The following is a 20,390-nucleotide window of genomic DNA, read 5'->3' on the forward strand; positions in this document are numbered from 1 at the left end:
CATGATTGTTTAGAGTGGTATCATAGGGCTTTAAATGCATGGTGTGAGTGTGGTCTATGTCTAGGACATATGTAGAAGTATGGAGGGCATGGAGGAATGGAAGCATTCCTGTATATATTTTCTCCCCCACTGTTCAGGCCAAGCCAGAGACACCGTGTGGCTTTCACCATTCATTTACCTCCTCCATGGCCCCCCATATTGGCTTAATTCTTTGTCACCACAGCTCTCTTCATCTAATTCTGAATCTTTTGATATGGTGCTATCACACTCCCTTTGCCAGTTTCACAGGGCTGTTGCGAATCATTAGCTAGTTTTCCTGCCATTGTCACCTCCCAGATGGACTTGAAAGATGAGCTATAAGTGCAAAGTGCTATGATGAATATATTTTCTCTCTCCTTACCTTGAGTGGTCACTCAAGTTTCAAAGGGATATTTTAGAAAAACTCTCCAACTTCTAGATGACACATCTGGGCATCTTTTTAAAAACAACAACAAATGAACATGGGGAAGAGATGTGCACATGCTTTGAGATGCCAGAGGTCCCTAATTCAGTTCCTGGCATCTCCAGAACAGATGGGGAAAAACCTCTGTCTGAAGGGATGCTACCACTTGACAATAGTGAGCTAGATAAGCCAATGGCCTAATTTAGCTTACTTTAGAGAAGAGGCATGTGAGAGGTGACATGACAGTAGTTTATACAATTATGTATTTTTTCCTCCCTTTCTCCTAACACCCTAACTCATGGGCATCCAGTGAAATTGAATGAAGGAAGATTCAAGACAGAAAGGAAAACATTTCTTCATGCAGTGCATAGCTGACCTATGGAACCTGCTCCTGCAGGAGGCTGTGATGTCCACCAGCTTGGATCGCTTTAGAAGATTAGACAAATTCATGGAGGAGAAGACTATCAATGGCTACTAGTTTTGAAGGCTACTAGTAATGCTTCTGAATACCAGTTGCTGGAAACCACAGGAGCAGAGAGTGCCCTTGTGCTTGGATCTTGCTTGTGGGTTTCCCACTTGGGTGTCTGGTTGGCCACTGTGAGAACAGGATGCCGGACTAGATGGGCCATTGGCTTAAGCCAGCAGGCTCTTCCTGTGTCCTTATGAATTATGGCCTATTGATTGGGAAAGGGATTCATTACTTTCCACAGACCGGTTTTCTGCCTTTGCTGTTACATACGAATGACGACCCTTCCATAATTTATACCACGCACAGAGCAACTGGAGGGACTTTTTCTTTTATGAGTTCAATTTATTTCATTTTGGGGAAATTTCATGTGACTAAAGAGGCGTCAAATTATTTTGATTTACAGGCGAGCTGGCAATGCATCCTTGGGCTCCACTTCATCTGACACCTTGGGACTCTGGATTTCATGCTTAGAAATGAACAGTGATAGAGGAGAGCAGAGTCAAGGACAATGGCGGGTGGCTACTGATTGATGCAGAACAGCCGTCAGATACACTTTGCTCACGCATTTGTTACTGGTGCTATAGATGCCATTCTGAAACTCTGTGCTAGGGCACCATAATGTTAATGTGCTGTACGAAACATGTTACTATTATTATCGTTTTTACAAGGTTCCAGGGTGCTCAAACTAGCGAGTCATAGGGAAGGTTGCCCCACCATGTCTCTGTATGCTTTGCTGCTCAGCTTCTGCTACAGGCAGGCAGTTTTGCTGAATCACTGCACTGGATGAGGTTCAGGGCTGGGTTCAGGGGCAGGCAACCCAGGTGACCTAGGCCAAGCTCCTGAGGGCCCTGTTATGAGCTATCTACTCAACCATCCATTCATATAAGTTCATCTTCACTTGTAAGGCTGGAACCGCTGACGTGTGTGGCCATGGTTGTATTAACAGTCATTGATTCATGGGAATGGTGGCTCTGTCCATATCAGTTCCTCACCCCCCCCCCAATCCTAACGATTCTCAGAGCAGTTTCACACCCCTCTCCGTAGGGAACTCTGGGAACTGTAGCTCCATGAGAGGGAAATAAGTGTCCCCTAACAACTCTCAGCACTTATAGCAAGCTACAGACCCCAGGCTTTTTTTTTTGGGGGGGGGGAAGGGAAGCCATGACTATTTAAATACTACTTTAAATGCAGAGTGCAGATGGGACCCTTGTGTCCTATTATCCAGGTTAAGGGTGAGAAACCAAACCTGTGGCCCTCCATATGCTGTTGGATTCCAACGTCCATCAGCCAGTATGGCCAATCCAGGATGCTGGGATTTGGAATCTGTCAACATCTGGAGGATTGCAGGTGAGCCACCCTTGGTGTAGGTATCAAGGAAGGTGTACAAACCCATTAAAGTAGTTCTGAAGTAGCCTGGTTGGATTCAACCACAATCTATTTTCCACAGAGGTCAACCAGTTGCCTATGGGAAGCCTGTGAGCGAGACAGTGAGAAATCTAGCCCCCCTCTGCTGTCCTTGCCCAGGGACTGGTATTCAGAAGCATGCTGCTTCTCATCTTGGAGGTAGTGTTGTGACAAAAATATGCCCTTTGCTCGTTCCCTGGATAGGCAGAGCCCAATTTCCTGCCAAGAGATGGAATCATGAACAACGAGAAAGGTGCAATTGCATTTTATTATTCCAACAGTTCTGTGTGGTCAACTCCCCGACTCATGCTCCAAGGGGAATGACCCAGAACTCTGGGCTGTGCCCACCTCTTATACACGAATAAAGTCACGGCTAAAATGGCCGCTGTTCCTTTAATGCTTAAAAAGCAGGGGTCAGCATGAGTCAGCGGCCTGCCCCTGGTTGTATATATAGAGTGAAAAATGTTAGTTGGGTTGGTTGGTTGGTTGGTTAGTGAAAGCTGGTAATGTTGATGTGTACAGTTGGTCAGTCACTTTTGCAGAAAGACTTTTAAGAATAAAAGCAGAAAGTACTCTGCAAGGATACTTTTCTCGTGGACTCTTTTATGCTGACAAGGGTCCGAGGACCAGGCTGAGGCGACAAAGGGAGGTCAGAACCCCCCCTTTTTTTACAAACACTGACAAATAACACAATGATACTAGTCCAAGAAATTACGTATTGGCAAAAAGTAGTTAGAAGCAGTCTGAGCACTCTAAGGCAGGTACAGTGGTACCTCAGGTTACAGACGCTTCAGGTTACACGCTTCAGGTTAGAGACTCCGCTAACCCAGAAATAGTACCTCGGGTTAAGAACTTTGCTTCAGGATGAGAACAGAAATTGCGCGGTGGCGGCGGTGCGGCAGCAGTGGGAGGCCCCATTAGCTAAAGTGGTACCTCAGGTTAAGAACAGTTTCAGGTTAAGAATGGACCTCCAGAACGAATTAAGTTCTTAACCCGAGGTACCACTGTATAAGCAGTTCATACTAGCTTTGGCCAGTTCTATGATGGCCATGATAAGAAATATTGTATTACCATACCATATATAGGTTTTCCTAGCTAACACATTCCTTAGGGGTTCAAATACAGGTCATCATGGCTGCACTTCAGCTAAGTGAGCAGATACAAAAAGCAAAGCAAGAGGCCATTTGATAGATATAAAAGTAAAATCCAATAAGGTTTTCACAACACCATTCTGACTAGTAGCCCTTGATAGCCTTCTCCTCTTTGAATGTATATCACACCCCCTCTTTACTCCCGCTAAATTGGTGGTCATTTCTGCAGCCCAGATACAACTTTTCCACCTGACCAGTGAAGGCTAGGCCAAAATCAGGCTCTTGTTTATATGCCAAGAGGCTGTTGAAAATGTTAAGACTGAAGATGAATGGCAGATCTTTGGGGTATTTTCCTGATCATAGTGATAATCTTGGAAGCAATTTGCAGAGCCCATATGCAGGAGAGCTACCCCAGGTATTCATGCCAATGTGATCAAGAATCCTGCCTTTTTGCAGGATTGCAGTTCTCTGTCCCCAGCGCTAAAGAGGCCATTCAGATCAACAACCACAAGTGCCAGTGGATAGATAGCAGGTAATCCTAAGTAAGGTCTGCTCAATATTTTGTCCACATTGGATTCTTTGTTTGCAGAGCTTGCTTTGGCTCTGCACATTTCTTTAACCACTAGAAGGCACTCTGGTATAATTTGTTCCCCCATCTCCCTGCTATCTTTTCAGCTATTCAAATATGAGAGAGAGAAAAAAGTCAAACAAACAAAACATGCCTGTCTTTAAAATGCCTAATTGCATAGATAATCACTCTTTACTTTCGCATGAAAATATAACTCCCTGACTTGGCTTAACTGGTGCCTGCCAGCGATCCCTGAGCAAATGTAACTATTGATTTCAGTAAAGGGTTGTGAATCAAAGATTAAGGATGTGCTGGGGTGTTCTAAACACCGTGCGTTCAGTGGCAGAGGACATATTTTGTAAGCAGAATATCCCAGTTTCAACTCCAGGTACAGTTAGGGATTGCCAGGCTTTGGGCTAGGAGCAACCCCATGTGAAACCCTGGAAAACTGCTGCTGGCCCATGAAGTCAAGGGGTGGCCAGCATAGTTCCCTCAAGAAACTGTTGGACTACAGTGCCCATCATCCACTGTCAACATGGATGATAGGTGATGTGGCCCAATAACACCTGGAGGGCACCTGGACAGTCCTGGAGTAGATGGACAAATGGTCTGACTCAATATAAGGTAGCTTCCTGTGTATAGCTAGTGTTTCCTGAAAAAGACAAACAACTCAGGGACATCTACCATATGATCCATTTCAGCAGTTGTATGTGGAGGTGTGTTCCTAGATCTTGATGTTTCCTCCCCACTTTGCTGATGATGTCAACAAGTTGGCAGCATGGTCCATGTATTGTCTTTGGAACCTGAATCACCAATTCAGTCTCCATGCAGATGTGACAGTCTTACAGTCCCCAGGCAGGGCTTCTAACTCAGGCCTGCAAGAAAGTTTCTACTCCTAGGGAACAAAGAGATATGGGAGGCTAGCACCCTCCCATTCCTCATGTAGAATCCAACTGGGTTGGCAGTAGGATCTTACAGTATGTCAACACTGATGGTGGTACAATGTCCTCTGCTGCACCTGAGAGTGCAAAGGGAATGGGGGTCTGCCACCCTTGCCCCAGCATCTTCTGCCTGAGACCACTCACCCTGCTTTATGGTAGGTGTCCTGGTCCACCCCAGCTTAGGATAGTTAAGTTTTTATTGACAAAGAAAGTACAGCAACTGCCACAGTGCCTCTAGCCACTGTCCTCCACAGATCATACTCACTAGAATTAAGGGAGGGGGAAGGCATCCTGGGCTCAGGTTAACATGTCATATACTGTACAGAGCACAGCATGCTATGCCCTATTACAAAAAGGAAGGACCCAGGTGCACAAAAGCCAATTTGCAAAGAGATGTTCTCAGGCAGGGTACCCCCCGCCTGCCTCCACCGCAACCATAGCTGGGTTTACAAAGATCTCCCTGCATAGACATCCATTAATTAAACATAATACTAGTTTACATAATCTCTTTCCAAACATATTATCTTCAAGCTGCCCTGATGCTGTCACTTCCACTTAATTCCTAGGGAACACTTAGCAAAGATAGTCTGGAGAAGTTGGGGAGGAAAGTCTCCGCTTCTGTGAAAGTGCAGGAGTGAATAAAATATGCTGATGCTTAAAATGAAGAGGAAGGAGGAAGCCAGACCAAGAAACCTGATCCCCTCAGGAAGCCCTTTATCAAAACATGGACAGTCTCAAGGGTTAGTTCAGCGGTGATGATTTGGGGGTCCTTCAGATGTTACTGAACTCCAACTCCCCTCAGCCACAGCCAGCACGGCCAATGGCATGAAGGGAGTTGCTGTCCAGTAACATCTGGACAGTTACAGGTTCCTCATTCCTGGGATAGTTCATACAAACAACAGGTTCAATATTCAGTGCATATCTAATACTTTGCATGCAGAGAACTAGGGTTACATTCACACGACAGTTTACTCTATTTCCTTAGCTGTTTATTTCTGCTTGCTTTATTTGTTTTATTTATATACAAAAGGTAAAGGTAAAGGACCCCCAGACGGTTAAGTCCAGTCAAAGGTGGCTATGGGGTTGTGGCGCTCATCTCACTTTCAGGCTGAGTGAGCCACCATTTGTCCACAGACAGCTTGTCCACAACCAGAGCGCATGGAAACACCATTTACCTTCCCACCACAGCGGCACCTATTTATCTACTTGCACTGGCGTGCTTTCAAACTGCTAGGTTGGCAGGAGCTGGGACAGAGCAACGGGAGCTCACTCTGTTGCGGGGATTCGAACCGCCAACCTTCAGATTGGCAAGCCCAAGAGGCTCAGTGGTTTAGACCACAGCGCCACCTGTGTTATTCATATATAGCCTTTCTGCCAAGGCACCCAAGCTAGCTCACATTTTTAAATGGTTAAAACAAATGATATAGCATGTAAAGTTTCCTGGGGGATGAGGAAGGGAGGGGACAGTCAACCTGGAGCAGGCCTTGACACTGTCTCCTTCCCCTTCTTTTTCCGCTTAGTGGGGCAGGTGGTGTCTCTCGGCCCTGGAGCGGGAAGGAAGGCTGCAGCAGCCCTTGATGCAAAAGACCCTTTTGGGAATTGAGCAGAAGTTTAGCACTCATTTCCATGTTAATTGCTTCTAGGAAAATAAAAAATCTGCCTGCAACCCCATCAGCTTAGAAAACTGTGGAAGTAAAGTGGCAAAATTTGGGGCAGTATACCAGAGTAGAGTTCTTTCCTGCTGTTTTCATGGGGGACCAGAAGCACACATGTGTGGAAAGAGTGGGGGAGTAGTGACCTTCCCCAATGACCTCTGTTGCTGTGCTGCAACAGTGGGAATGAAATTTAGCATGACATGCCCTTTAGGATTCCAGCCACTTCATGCAATTCCATTCTTTCTCCTAACAGCCTGTCAGCATTCTGGGGCTACTGAGCATGCTCAGCCCTGACTGGTCTGTTTTCATCCCTTCCTTCACCAGTGGGTTAAAATACTTTTCATATTTCCGCAAACTTCAAAGTTCCCTTCAGGCATAGCTGAGTCCTTCAACTTGTGTATGGTTAGGTGCCCTTTTGTTGACATGCAGTGGCAGACCTACATTTTGGGGGCCCGGGGGGCCAATCGCAATGAGGTTTGGGTAACCATTGTTATCTTTTCCAATGGGAGTTGTTCCACCACAAATCACCACTTTTTAAAAAATGAACTACTACATCTCAGATTTTGATTGAAATTGCTGTACTGGATTATCTCACATGTCAAAGCCACTGGCGTGAATTAAAAATCCCTATGCCTTATAGTTTTTGAGTTATGGGAGGGATGAAAATTAGGGAAATGCATGATGCACTTTGTAAAGCAATATTTTTAAGAAATGTGGACTATTTTCACTTGTGGGGGCCCTCTGGGATTAGGGCCCCCAAAGTTTAAGCTTCATTAGTTTCATAGCAGGTCCACCCCTGGTGGCATGAGCATTGGGATGCAAAGCCTGAATCTTGGAGATAGAAGTGATGGCTTTTGAAAAGGTTTCCCTAAAACTGCAATTAATGAGAGGCGGACTGCATGGCAGAATGAAGCAGGAGGATAGAAGGAACAAAACAAGAGAACCCTTTCATTCCTCCAGTTCACACCTTTCTGTAAACATGATGGACCAACCAGTGACGATCATTGACAAGCAAAGTTCTCCCCAACCACCCAGAGCAAGTTTCTCCCACTTTAGAAACTCAGCTGCGGTGCAGGCACACAGCAGCCACCTTCCGTTTGACCCTTATTTTCTGCCATCTCTAGCAGTGACACACGGTGTGCTTGCACGCAGTGGAAGTCATCATGCTCAATGTGTGATCGATGAGCAGATTGCAGGGCAGCGTCTCAGGCTCATTAGATCTACCAGAGAGATTATGTGGGTGGCCAGCAGAAGAGGCGATGTTTTCCAGCGTAATCATTATGGCGAAGGAAGGGAGGCCAGGACCAGGGAGGAGGACAAGAATTATGTGTTTTTGTTTGTGTGTGTGTATGTGTATGTATTTTTTTTAACTGTTGTATACTGCCCACATTACTAAGTTCTCTGGCTGGTTTGCAGAGTCATTAAACATCCGCAATGCAATACAAAATCGACACAATGGAAACGCTAAATCATGTGTTAAAAATAAGTTGCAAGGGCAAAAACCATCTGAATCCAGCATAAGCATAGCAACAGAAAACAATTTCAGGTCAGCATAAAAACAGCTTGGGAAAAAGTTATGAGCCCATAAATATCTCAGATTAATGTGGATTGTGAACCCCTTGTGCCTCCTTTAAGCATCCCTTGTCCATGCAGCGTTCTCCTCCAACTACTGCTGCCCCATGCAATCGATGTAGCTCTTCTATTCTGATTTTGAAAGGATAAGGAATCTCCGGATTTAGGGAAGAGACAAGGTCTGACAGCAGTAGCTGGAGGAGAACAACAGAGAGTTCAAGGAAGCACAAGGGCTTCACAATCCACATTAAACTGAGGTATGAATGGGTTTCAGGTATGAGTTTGCTGGTTGTTGGAGCAACATTTAAGCCTGCCTTGCCTGAGTGCAGCCTTGGGGCTACTTGGACCAACTTATCTATCTGGTTTGTTTGCCTTTTGGACTGTGGCTTCCCTTGTCTGGACTCTCCTATGCTGTGTCTGACTTTGCTTTGCTAGACCCTGACTTTGCTTCCTAGAGTGCTTCCAGACTTCTCATAGCCGAAGAGAGAAGCCATTCTTGAGGGATAAACCACCCCCAGTGTTTTTGCCTCTTTGACATCTGCTGCGTCAAACACAATGAAGAATCCCCCAGCTGCAGGAACAACTCTTTTCTTGAGCAGGCTGCAAATTACATCTTTGGATCTTCTTGGCTCTCACTTTCTTAAGTGGAATAGCAAAATTAAGATGCAACTGAGTTCCTCTCCCACATTTTCATAATTTTCTTCCACCTGTCTGAAGTGAAATGTTCTGTGCTTGAAACTATTGGGGTAATTATCAGGTCAGCTAACCTGTGAAGAACAAGGATTCTTGGTCTTTCTCTCCCTATTGCTTCCCTGAACTTAAAGCAGCCATCTCACATCTGCAGTCTCTATTTTGCTTCTGTTTTCAACCAATCAAATACAGGAGGGTTGTCAAGCAGCACATTACCAATGTTATGCTAATGAGCAACAAGGGATGCAGATTACATTTGGAGGAGGCGCCTCTTTTTTGCCGTGATAAAAATTGCAGCAGATGTCATGGTGTAAAGCTTCGTCTCTCTTGCAGATGTGTCATCACCTGATAAGATGAAGATGGTGTGATGCTTATTAGTGTAATAAGATCCTATATATAAAATCAAAGGCTCGCCAGCCTAAGATTTCTTCTCCCTCTTAGAAGAACAAAAATGGAGGGAGGGCGCTATTACTGTAGACTTAGCAGCAGAAATAACATAAAATGAGTCTTGCTGGGCCAGGTCAATGACTCATCCAGTCTAGTACTTTGTTTTCATAGTGGCCAACCACTTGTGATACCAGCAGCTGGTATTTAGAGCCATGGTGTCTCCAGCAGTGGAGGCAGAGAATAGCCATCAATAGTCCTCTCCTTCATGACATGGTCTAATTGTCTTTTAAAGCAATCCAAGCTGCTAGCCATCACTGCCTCATGGGGGAGCAAATTGCAAAGTTTAACCCTGTGCTTCATGAAGAAGTTCCTTTATTCTGGCCTGAACCAGCAGGACCTGGCCCTGCAGTCCCTCGGTGATGACTGCCATTTCCCCCACACAGAGACTCCTGCTGCTGCTGTGGATTTTTTTTGGGGGGTGGACGGCTGTCTCCCCCACTTGGAGCTGCTGCTACAGAAGTGAAGAGGACTGCAGAGAGTGGGGTCCCTGGGCAGGCAGGCAAAGTGGGAACAGCTGCTACTCCAAGGGCATGATCCAGCTGCTGGAGCAGTGTTATAAACAGTGGTGGAGCAAGCTGATTGGGCGAGCCAGGGCAGAATGCTCCAGGGGGCCTCTGAGGAGTCTGCCTGCCTCCTCCCACTCAGGCGCCCTACAGCTGAGGGGGAGGCGGCGGGCAGACCGTTTGGGGCAGCACGGAGCCTATGGGCACTCAAGCCACTGCATCACTCCCAGGAGAGACGCGTGGCTCGGGTGTGCTGCAGGCCCCTCAGTGAGTGCCGCCCGGCATTTTTTCACCTCCCTTAATGGTAATACCGAGGTGGCCTGCCCTCACCGCACCCCCTTCCTCTACCCCTGCTTATAAAGTCTGCCTTTATAAAGGGGGTCATTCCTTTTGGGGGTGGCCCTTTGGGGGTGGGATGTGGGTGAAGGCTTTTTGTATTTTAGTTAAGTTGTGTTGTTTTAAGGGGGGAAGGTGGGGCTGCCTGGGACTGGACCCTAGCCAGCACAATGGATGGAGGAATTGACCTGGCATGTGTGACCGAGACTTGGTTGGACGAAGCAGACGGGCCTGTTTTTGCCGCTGCTTGTCCACCAGGTTTCTCTTATGCATAGCAACCCAGGTAATATGGGTGAGGAAGGGAGGGTTGCAGTGTCATTAGCTTGCGCCAGGCGTCCTATTGGGAAGACCCAGTTTTCTGAGTGCATGTTCTTGGCCACCTGTTTCCTTGATCCTTGCCCATCCTGGCTCATAAAAGTGAGCTGGGAAGGGCTGCGTGATGGGCTCTGTGGGGTGGTGAATGCCTCCCTCTGTGAAGGAATATTCCCAGACCTGCTTAAAGAAGTGGTTTTTAAACCACTTCTTAAAATACCATCTTTGGCCTGGCGAATATGGCCAACTATCGCCTAGTCTCAAATCTTCCATTCTTGGGCAAGGTGATCGAGTGGGTGGTTGCTTAACAACTCCAGGCACGCCTGGAGGATGCGGACTACTTGGATCCCTTCCAATAGGGATTCAGGCCTCATCATGGGACTGAAACTGCCTTGGTTGCGCTGGTCGATGATCTCCGGCGGGCCAGGAGCTGAGGTGAAAGCTGTTTCTTGGTCCTGCTGGATCTCTCAGCAGCCTTTGATACCATTGATTGTGACATCCTTTTGGACTGTCTCGAGGAGTTGGGAGCTGAGGGCACTGTTATACAGTGATTCCGCTCCTTCCTCCTGGGCTGTGTCCAGAAAGTGGTGTTGGGGGATGAGTGTTCAGACCCCTGGGTTCTCACGTGTGGGGGTCCTCTCCCCCATGCTTTTCAACATCTGTATGAAGCCACTGGGAGAGATCATCAGGGGTTTGGGCTGGGCGTTCACCAGTATGCAGATGATATCCAGCTCTAACTCTCCTTCAAATCTGAACCAGTGAAGGCACTGAAGGTCATTGTGAGTTTCTGGAGGCAGTTGGAGGATGGATGGCAGCTAACAGATTGAGGTTGAAATACTTTTTTTGGGGGGGCAGGGGATGGGCAGGTGTGGGGGACTTCCTGGTTTTGAATGGGGTACCTGTGCCCCTGAAGAACCTGGGTGTCATTTTGGACTCACAGCTGTCCATGGAGGCACAGGTCAATTCTGTGTCCAGGGCAGCTGTCTGCCAGCTCCACCTGATATGCCGGCTGAGACCCTACCTGCCTGCAGACTGTCTCGCCAGAGTGGTGCATGCCCTCCACATGGGGCTACCTTTGAAGGTGACCTGGAAACTACAACTAATTCAGAATGCAGCAGCTAGACTGGTGACTGGGAGTGGCCACCAGGACCATAGAATCTTCATTGTCTCTTAGTGTGTTTTTGAGCACAAAGTGTTGGTGCTGACCTTTAAAGCCCTAAATGGCCTCAGCCCAGTATACCTGAAGGAGCATCTCCTCCCCCATCATTCAGTCCAGACACTGAGGTCCTCCTCCGAGGGTCTTCTGCTGGTTCCCTCACTGCGAGAAGTGAGGTTACAGGGAACCAGGCAGAGGACCTTCTTGGTAGTGGTGTTCTCCTTGTGGAATACCCTTCTTTCAGATGTCAAGGAAATAAATAACTATCTGACCTTTAGAAGACACCTGAAGGCAGCCCTGTTTAGGGAAGTTTTTAATGTTTGATGTTTTAGTATGTTCTGATATATGCTGCGAGCTGCCCAGAGTGGCTGGGGAAATAATAAATAATATTAATGATGATGATGATGATGATGATGATAATGATGTTCTTAGCTCAGGGCACATGATGCCACCACTTGGCTAAAGTTAAGCAGGACTAGGTCTGAATGGGAGACCTCTTGGGAACCACAGAGGGGTCAACTTAAATTCCCTGATGGAAGTAATGTAGGATAGAAACGTACAACAAAATAAATGCCTGCCCACCCCATTCTTGGGTGTTCCAAGCATGAATCTGCACAGACCTAGCTAATTCACTAGCTCAGGGTCCTGGCATCAGCCCTTGAGGTTGGTGGATCAGGCCCCAGAGGCTCGACATTTGGCATACTAAGTGATGGTGCCTGGGAAGTGGAGGCACTACATTTTTAGAACGGGCCAGTAAAACTGTTCCCCTGGCTTGCTAGGCTGATCTATCATAGGTTCTGAAATAACATTCTTTACGATGCTTATAAATGCAGGAGGCATGGCCATTCACCAAGGATCCATTACATTTATAGAGGCGGCCGTGAGGCTTCATTTCTTCCTGATTCATGCATCAGATTGAGTAATAAGAACACAAGGCTGATGATCCAATAATAGGCTATTTCCTAACTGGCAAGCCACATATCTCCACCTTCGCTTTCCCTCTCCTCCTCCTCCTCCTCCTCCTCCAGTCTAAAATGTTCAGTGGCAAGCAGGGCTTATTGACAATATATTCCAAGGGAAATTGATCTCTACCCCTATCTAAGTTTTTTTTTTTTTGTCAATTATTGACATTTCCAGACAACCAAGTTTCCATGTAAATAATGTGATGCAGTCTTATGTGTAAGTTACTGATAGGAAGGGCTGGCTCCACCATTTGGCAGAGTGAGGCAGCCTCCTTAGGTGGCAGGTGGTGAGACATGTGGAGTATGCAGAGCTGTGTGTACCTGCTCTGTATCCTTAATTTAGCCTGCTTCCCTCTTGTGCAGTGGAGAATTCGTTTGGGAGAGATCCCATCAGACATTTTCTGTATTTCATTGGGTGCCTGCAGGCATGTTGTGGGGATAAAATGGAGATGGGGAGAGTTGTGTACACCACCTTGAACTGCTTGGAGAATGGGTAGGATATAAATATAATGAATAAATAAAGATAGGAATTTGCTATTCTGTCTTGGGTTGGGTCTTCAATGTGTTTGAAGTGGATAATGAGCCATTTGGGGGCATCTCTTTCAGGTGGGGAGTACTATTTGACGAACATACGGTTCTATCTAAGTTTCACTCCAGGTTGACTCACTGAAATGAATGGACCCACATTAGTCAGGTCAATGAATTTTCAAGGGGTCTACCCTGAGTTTGTCTAGCATGGGATACAATCCCCAAATAACAATTCAGTTCAAAACAAAATAAACGAGTAGCCAGCATGGTGCTCTCTAGACCTTGTGGAACTCCATCGCCCATCACTGGGAATTGGAGTACAACTTTCTGGGAGTGCCGCAACGGCTACCCTCTGGGTCTGAGGGCTTTCAAGCCATACTGAGATCCAACTCTGGGACATTGCTTCTTATCTTTCCCAGTTCTAAAGGAAGCCGATGGAAGAATGAAGCCAAACAATCTCAAAATGATTAATTTTCATTGGTGCAAAATCTCTAAAGCTGTTCTATTGCATTAAAAATTATGGCATTAGATTCTCTCTGCTCCCCCTTCCTCTTGCCTGCCCAAACGGGCCACTGCTAAAGTATTGCTAAAGTGCTTTTAGCAGCTTAGGTTTTTCGAGCGTTTCAATAAAGTATCACTATTAGTGGATTTTACGCCTTTCCATTATAGACTCCTCTGGAAATTTTCTTAAGTATGTGAGTTCCTCTCCCCTCCCCTCTACTTTTTTTTTTGGCCTTCTCTTTTGATTTTGGAATACTAAAGCATCCCGATGAGGAACGTGGTGTAAATGACTTGGATGATTTTATGCTACTCTGGCTTGCCAATAAACCTCTGAGTCAGATTCTTGTTTAAATTGTGGCAATCATAAAAGACGTTTTAAAAAAGTGCAGTAATGCTTGCTAAAGAAAAGGGGGTCGTCCAAGAAAAATGTTGAGTGGCTGCAGAGCAAGGGAGGGCTTGCCACATAGGAATGAGTCACTGCGGTATCCGACATCATGGAAAGATTTGCATGTTGCCTTGCCTGCAATGCTTTCCACGGCTTTTAAAAAAAGGGGGATTTTGGCTGGGAAGGGGGGGAATCATGTGAATGGGCACTTTAATCTTCATCTTAATGAAATAAAAACACATTTATTTAAATAAAGAAATATCACTGATCACCTTTTTTATAGTTATGCTAAAATGTTTACTGTTTTAATGGACAAAAATTATCACAAACAAGTTACATAAGACATAACTTTATACTTAAACAGTTTTGGTCCTTAGCTTAAAATCTATCGCTGATCTTTGTTGGGTTTCCATATTGCTGTCTGCATATTTTCTTCATGATTGTTTGAGTTTTCTCCTTTTTTCAGTGCATCCACAGGTTTCACCAGGACTAAGCCGTGTATCGTAATAGCAAATGATTGCAATTTAAAGAACTCGGCATTTAAAATTTAACTAAAATAATCCAGGACTCCCAAATGATTATTTAGTTAGTTTGCAAAATCCTGCTCGGCATGAATTTTTGGAGCAGGCTGATACTGTCTCCTGTTGAAAGAAAGTAGAGAATAGCAGATCAGGGATCAAAACAGTCCAGGAGTGGGAAACCTACAGCCTATGGGTCAAGCGTGGCCTACCAGCCCTCTCCATTTGACCCATGAGACAGTTTTCCTGAAAGCACACCCACCCGCCCTACAGCTGATGCTTAGAGCATCTTGCACCAGCCACTGTTGAGGACAGGACACTGGGGTGAAATGAACCTAGTGCCAAACTGCTAACAGATGCTGGTCTGATCAGTTAATCATTCCACATTTGATGATATATGTGGACACTTGGAGCATCTTGAGCCAGCTACTGTTGGGGACAGTACGCTGGGTTAAATGAACCCAGTGCTGAACGTATGATAGGTGCTGCTCCTCAGACACCCAGCTCCAGAGAGTGGATAGAAGTCTGCGTGTTCTAAAATGAAGTCAGTGCCTGGGGGGGTGGGGGGGGGAGAGAGAGAAAGAAAGAAAGAAAGAAAGAAAGAAAGAAAGAAAGAACACCTTGCAAGACAGGACTTCATTGACCTCCCCATCTAGACTCACTCCTTCATCTAATGAATCTGTTATGTTGATCGACAGTCTGGGGTTCAAGTGGACTGCTTTTGAAAGTCTCCGCCATCTCGTTTGTTTTGCTGTCCTTGTGAATGAATCATATTATTTGGATAATGAGCCATTTAATGACTTGTGTGTTGATTTATCTGGTGGCAGCTGCTGGAGAGGCCAGTTTGAACAAAAGGGAGATGGAGATATGTGTCAGAGACTGCTTCAGCTCCCTTATCAATGGCTGCAGCTTCCATCAAAATGCAGGCACAGGTGGGCTTTTCTGTAGGGCATGTGTGTTTGTGTGTGCATAAGGACCTAACTCAGGATAAGGGAGGAATTCAATCCAGTTCTCATTTAAAGGCGAACCTACCTAATTTACACTTTCTGAAGCAGCACTAGAATCAAATCACAGCTAGAGCCCAACAACAGCTGAAGGGCCACTGGTTCCCCATCCCTGATGCTGCCATTTCCGAGACTCCCACCAACAGGTATCAGAGAACCTGTAATCCCATCACCAACTATGACTTCCAAGTTTCTAAGAGGTGGGGAAGAGAGGCCCAGAATCACATAGAGTTATCCTTCTAGGCTTGTCATCAACCTCCAATAGTTGCAATTGCAAGTTGTTGCTTTTTTTTTAAAGAAACACATCTGGAGCTTTTTTGCTCCATTAAGCATCAGTCTTCTTGATTAGCATTTACAGTGAAGGAAAGTGATATTGTTGGAAGGAGGGAGCCTAATTTAAATATCAAAGATCCTTCAGCAGAGATGTGATAAATTACAGGTGCGCTGCTTGCGAACCCCTGAGTGATAACTCTTAATGTGCATGCACAGTGACAGCCTGAATGGGTTCCCCAGGCAGCAGAGTGCATCAGCTTGCGGGTCCTTTGTTTTGATGTGTTCTCCTTCTAAATAGAGTCTTCTGAAAAAATCAGGATCAATGGCTGGGCTGTGAGAGGCTTCAAAGACTTTGTTTTATGCCAATGTACTTTAACCCTGTCCCGATTTACCTCAAAAGAAAATTGTTGCTGAGACTGGCATAATTTTGTCAGTGATATCAAAGCAACCACATTAGCCAAAGTGGCTTTCATTGAGGGTTCCTTTTTGAAGGTGGAATAATCTCCACAATGGCAGCTGATTCATTACAACTGCAGCTGATTGGTGTGTTCTGAAATAGGCATGTGGTTCAGCTTTCCTGTACTGGGCCACTTCAGCAAACAGATGAGGGCATTGTGTCTTTGAATGCGGACTTTTTATGTGTGCGTTCACATACCTTTATTCAATTATTGCAGTGTGCTCTGTGTGGGGCTACCCTTGGGCTTGGTCTGGAGGGTCCAACTGGTGTAAAATGCTGTGGCTAGACTGTTGATGGGGATAGATGATAACCAGAACACAATTTCAGTGCTCAAAAACTGCCCATGTGCTACTAGGCAAGCTTCAAGTTTCTTGCATTAATTTACAAGGCCGTTAACAACTTGGGTCCAGGATACCTTAGGAACTGCCTGATCCTTTATACCCCAGAGGTCTTTGGTGGAGTCGGTGGTCCACCATGGCTCATATACACATGATTCATATCCACCAGGAGCTGTATGTTCAACAATGTGGATCCTGTTCTATGGAACTCCCTTCCAGCTGAGTTCAGACAGGAGCCCACCCCACTGAATTTCCAAATTCTAGTGAAAACATTAAAAAAAGAAACAAACTCCTGGAATTCTGATTCTATAGCCATGATGACTGGGACTCGCGGTAGCTGGTGTCCAAGAACTTCTGGAGGAACACATTTCTGCTCCCCTGCTCTAACAATTAGCACCTATATAGACATTCCTTGAATATCCAGGACCATTACCAAGCTTCAAAAAAGGTATTGTGTGGTCAGTGTTCAAAACAAAAGATGTGAGCAAAAGATATGCCAGGGCCCCACAAGGATTTAAGATACACAATCTTTTGTTTTCCTTGCATGGGAGAAAATAGACTATGGATATGGCAAATGTGTATCTGGATATGTCCCCACCAGGTTTGGAATTCATTCTTCTGTATATTCTACCACCAACAGGAGATGAAGGGAAATTATGGTGGCAAAATGTTCATGATAGTCATGCATTATCATTTAGAATATTTATATGCTACTTTTCAACAGGAAAAGTTCTCAAAGCAGTTTCCTACAAACATATCTCAATTAAGTTGTTTCCAACCTTAGCAGGGAATGGGTTGACTTTCCTATGTCAATCTTCCATCCACAAACAAAGGAATTGGGTCCCTCATCTCATGCTTGATTGTCTAAACAGGTTCTGCCTACCTTGAAGAGGCAACCCATTTCTGGAAGCACCTGTTCCCACATACTCCAAGACCAAATTTAGAAATGGGTCAGATAATGTCCAGGCCAGAAGCACAAGGCTAATCCTGCTATTCCAGACAGTTGACTTTATGGCACTTGGATTCCTCCCAGGTAGAGTTGGATAGAGTTGCCCTCCTCTCTTGCCAATCTCAAACCTTCCCCACAGGGCTGGATTACAGTAACCATTAAGGAAAAGAAGCATGTGTTTAGGGCATCAAGGGAAAGGGGGGCACCACAGAAATTTTCCATTGGACTAGGTTCCACAAAAAAGGCTCCCACAATATATACATCACTGGACTAGATGGGCCATTGGCCTCATCCAGCAGGGCTCTTATGTTCTTGGACTCTTCTTATGTTCTTACATTCTAATACATAGCCTACATTTAGTTTTATATGCCAGGTACTGTTGTGATATAGAGGACAGATTTAGAGCAGTGCCCAAATGAAAGGAATGCTTGAAGAACCACATCTTGAGAAATTCCTTATTCAAGGTCACCTAAAAGCAAGGTGTCTTTGTCACAGATGAATCTAAGTGAAATATGTCAATGTAACATACATTACATTGCAGAGGATAGTAGCTTTAAGATGATCACATTATTGAAAATGTTTCCCTTTGATTTTTTTTTGTTTAAGCTCCCTTGGTTGGAGGAGGAAAGCCTATTAAGAGAGCCATGCTCTAATTATATGCCACCTATTGGTAAAAACAGTCTTCCTAACTATGAATAAAGTGATTTGTGCCACTTTGTAAATGCAGAAGTATCTTGTAAACCACAAATAGATGATTTTCCAAAGGAGTAATTATTATTTCCCCTTTTTATGATGAAAAAGGAGTCTTCTTTGTTTCCAGGCCTCCCTGTAATTCTTTCACCATTTAATGAGGAAATCACACCACCACCTCCAATAAATGGCAGAAAACTTGTTGAACTAATCAAACACGGACATTTAAAGGGCAAGTCAGTGTAAAACATTACGTTGTTTTATTCAGCAGCGTTGCACATTAGTGAGGTCTTGCTTTAATGGGATTATCAATAACTACAATTGTCCTTTTCTTACTCATCTGCTTGAAAGCTCTTTTTATGTTGATCGTCAACAGAAGCTGTTGTAAGTGTGATTTCCTGGTGTTTGTCAAAAGGCTGGAGTGGATTCAAATGTGCTTTTAACACCTCTTTGGAAAAAATATATATGCATGGTTGTGTGACTTTATTCATGCACAATCCCTGGGCACCACAGTTTAAGAAGGATGTTGACAAGCTGGAACATGTGCAGAGGAGGGCAACCAAAATGATCAAGGGTCTGGAAACCAAACCATTGAGGAAGCTGGGTATGTTTAGCCTGAAGAAAAGGCTAAACTGAGAGGTGATATGATAGTCACCTTGAAAGCTCTGAAGGCCTATCCCATGGATGATGGAGAAAGCTTATTTTCTGCTGCTCCAGAGGGTAGGGCCCAAACCAATGGATTCAAACAAGAAGAAAGGACATTCCAATTAACATTAGGAAGAACTTCCTGATGGTAAGAGATATTTGAGAGTGGAATGGTCTACCTCGAAAAGATTCTCCATTATTGGAAGCTTTTAAACAGAGGCTGGATGGCTGTCTGCCATGGATTGTTCAGCTGCGATTCCTGCATTGTAGGGGGTTGGTCTGGATGACTGTTGATGTCCCTTCCAGCTATTAGTTATGATGACTATATTCTCCTTCCGATGCCGGAGGCAGTATGCCTGCAAATGGCAGCTGCTAGGAATCATAAATGGGAAGAGTCCCACTCATCACTCACACAACAGATGCATCATTGCACAGTCCTTTAAGGGCCCAGCTGACTTCTGGTGGAAGAAGACAACAGATGCAACCAATTAGAGCAGTCCTGCCCAGTGTCTCTTAGGCAGCACCTGCAATTACAGATTGATGGGCGCTGGCCTCATGTGGTCTCTTCGATGGGGTTTTAACTGCAACCATGTCAACATCTTCTGGACCTTCTAACCCTGAGAACAGACTTGGCGTCTGCCGTGCTCTCTAATAACAGATCTATTGCCCCCATTATGTTGGTGTAGCTTCAGGTTATTGGCTTCAGCGAACTTAAAGGCTGCTTGGGTGAAACTAAAGCTGGGAGAGTGTGGGAAAGGCATCCAAGGGAACGCCATTACGGGGAAGCCTTTATCTCCCCCAAACACCCAGGGTGCTCTTAGCCTGCAGTTAAATATTCATAAGGAAAAATTAATAAGCAGCAATGCATGAAATGATGTTTATTTACCTGCACAAGATATGCAAATGGAAACACAATGGCGTTTTGTTCACTGGCTCCAGAAGGGGATGGTGGTGGTGGAGTTTCACAACACTGCAACAGAAACATTGCTGTTTTGTGCTCCCCAAAGAAAGGCTACTGTCCCAGTCATTCTTAATCCAGAGGTGTTGATGTGCTGAACCATGAATGACTGGAATGCCCTGGCCACAAGTGCACACCCCGCCCCCACCTTGTGGTCCATCAATGTTATCTGGGGAATGAATCACTTTTTTGTTTTGTTTTGGTTTTTGGCCTGGTACAAAATATAGCACACCAAGTGTTTGGAAAAATACGATCTTTCTGCAGTGGAAATGCAACCTCAAGGGAAGGCTGGCTGCAATGTGTGAGCAGCAACTGTGCATTTAATGTGCGAAAAACAAAAATTCTAATCATGTGGATATGATACTCTGAGAATCAGGAATTTTAGGGGGAAACACACACAGCTCAGTTAGGCTGTTGGAGGGTGTCATTTGTACCACGTTTCTAAGTGAACTGGCCTGATCCACCAGTGCTTTGATGGCACCCTGGGCAGCTCCATGCAGAGAAGAGCTCAGGTGTTGTTTCAGCAGTGCTCCCCAGAGTAATACACAGATCAGAAGGTGGCAGATCTGCTCAGTGGAATAGCACCTGTTTTGCAG

The sequence above is a fragment of the Podarcis raffonei genome, chromosome 8 (genome assembly GCF_027172205.1).
Source record: "Podarcis raffonei isolate rPodRaf1 chromosome 8, rPodRaf1.pri, whole genome shotgun sequence".
Lineage (NCBI taxonomy): Eukaryota > Metazoa > Chordata > Lepidosauria > Squamata > Lacertidae > Podarcis > Podarcis raffonei.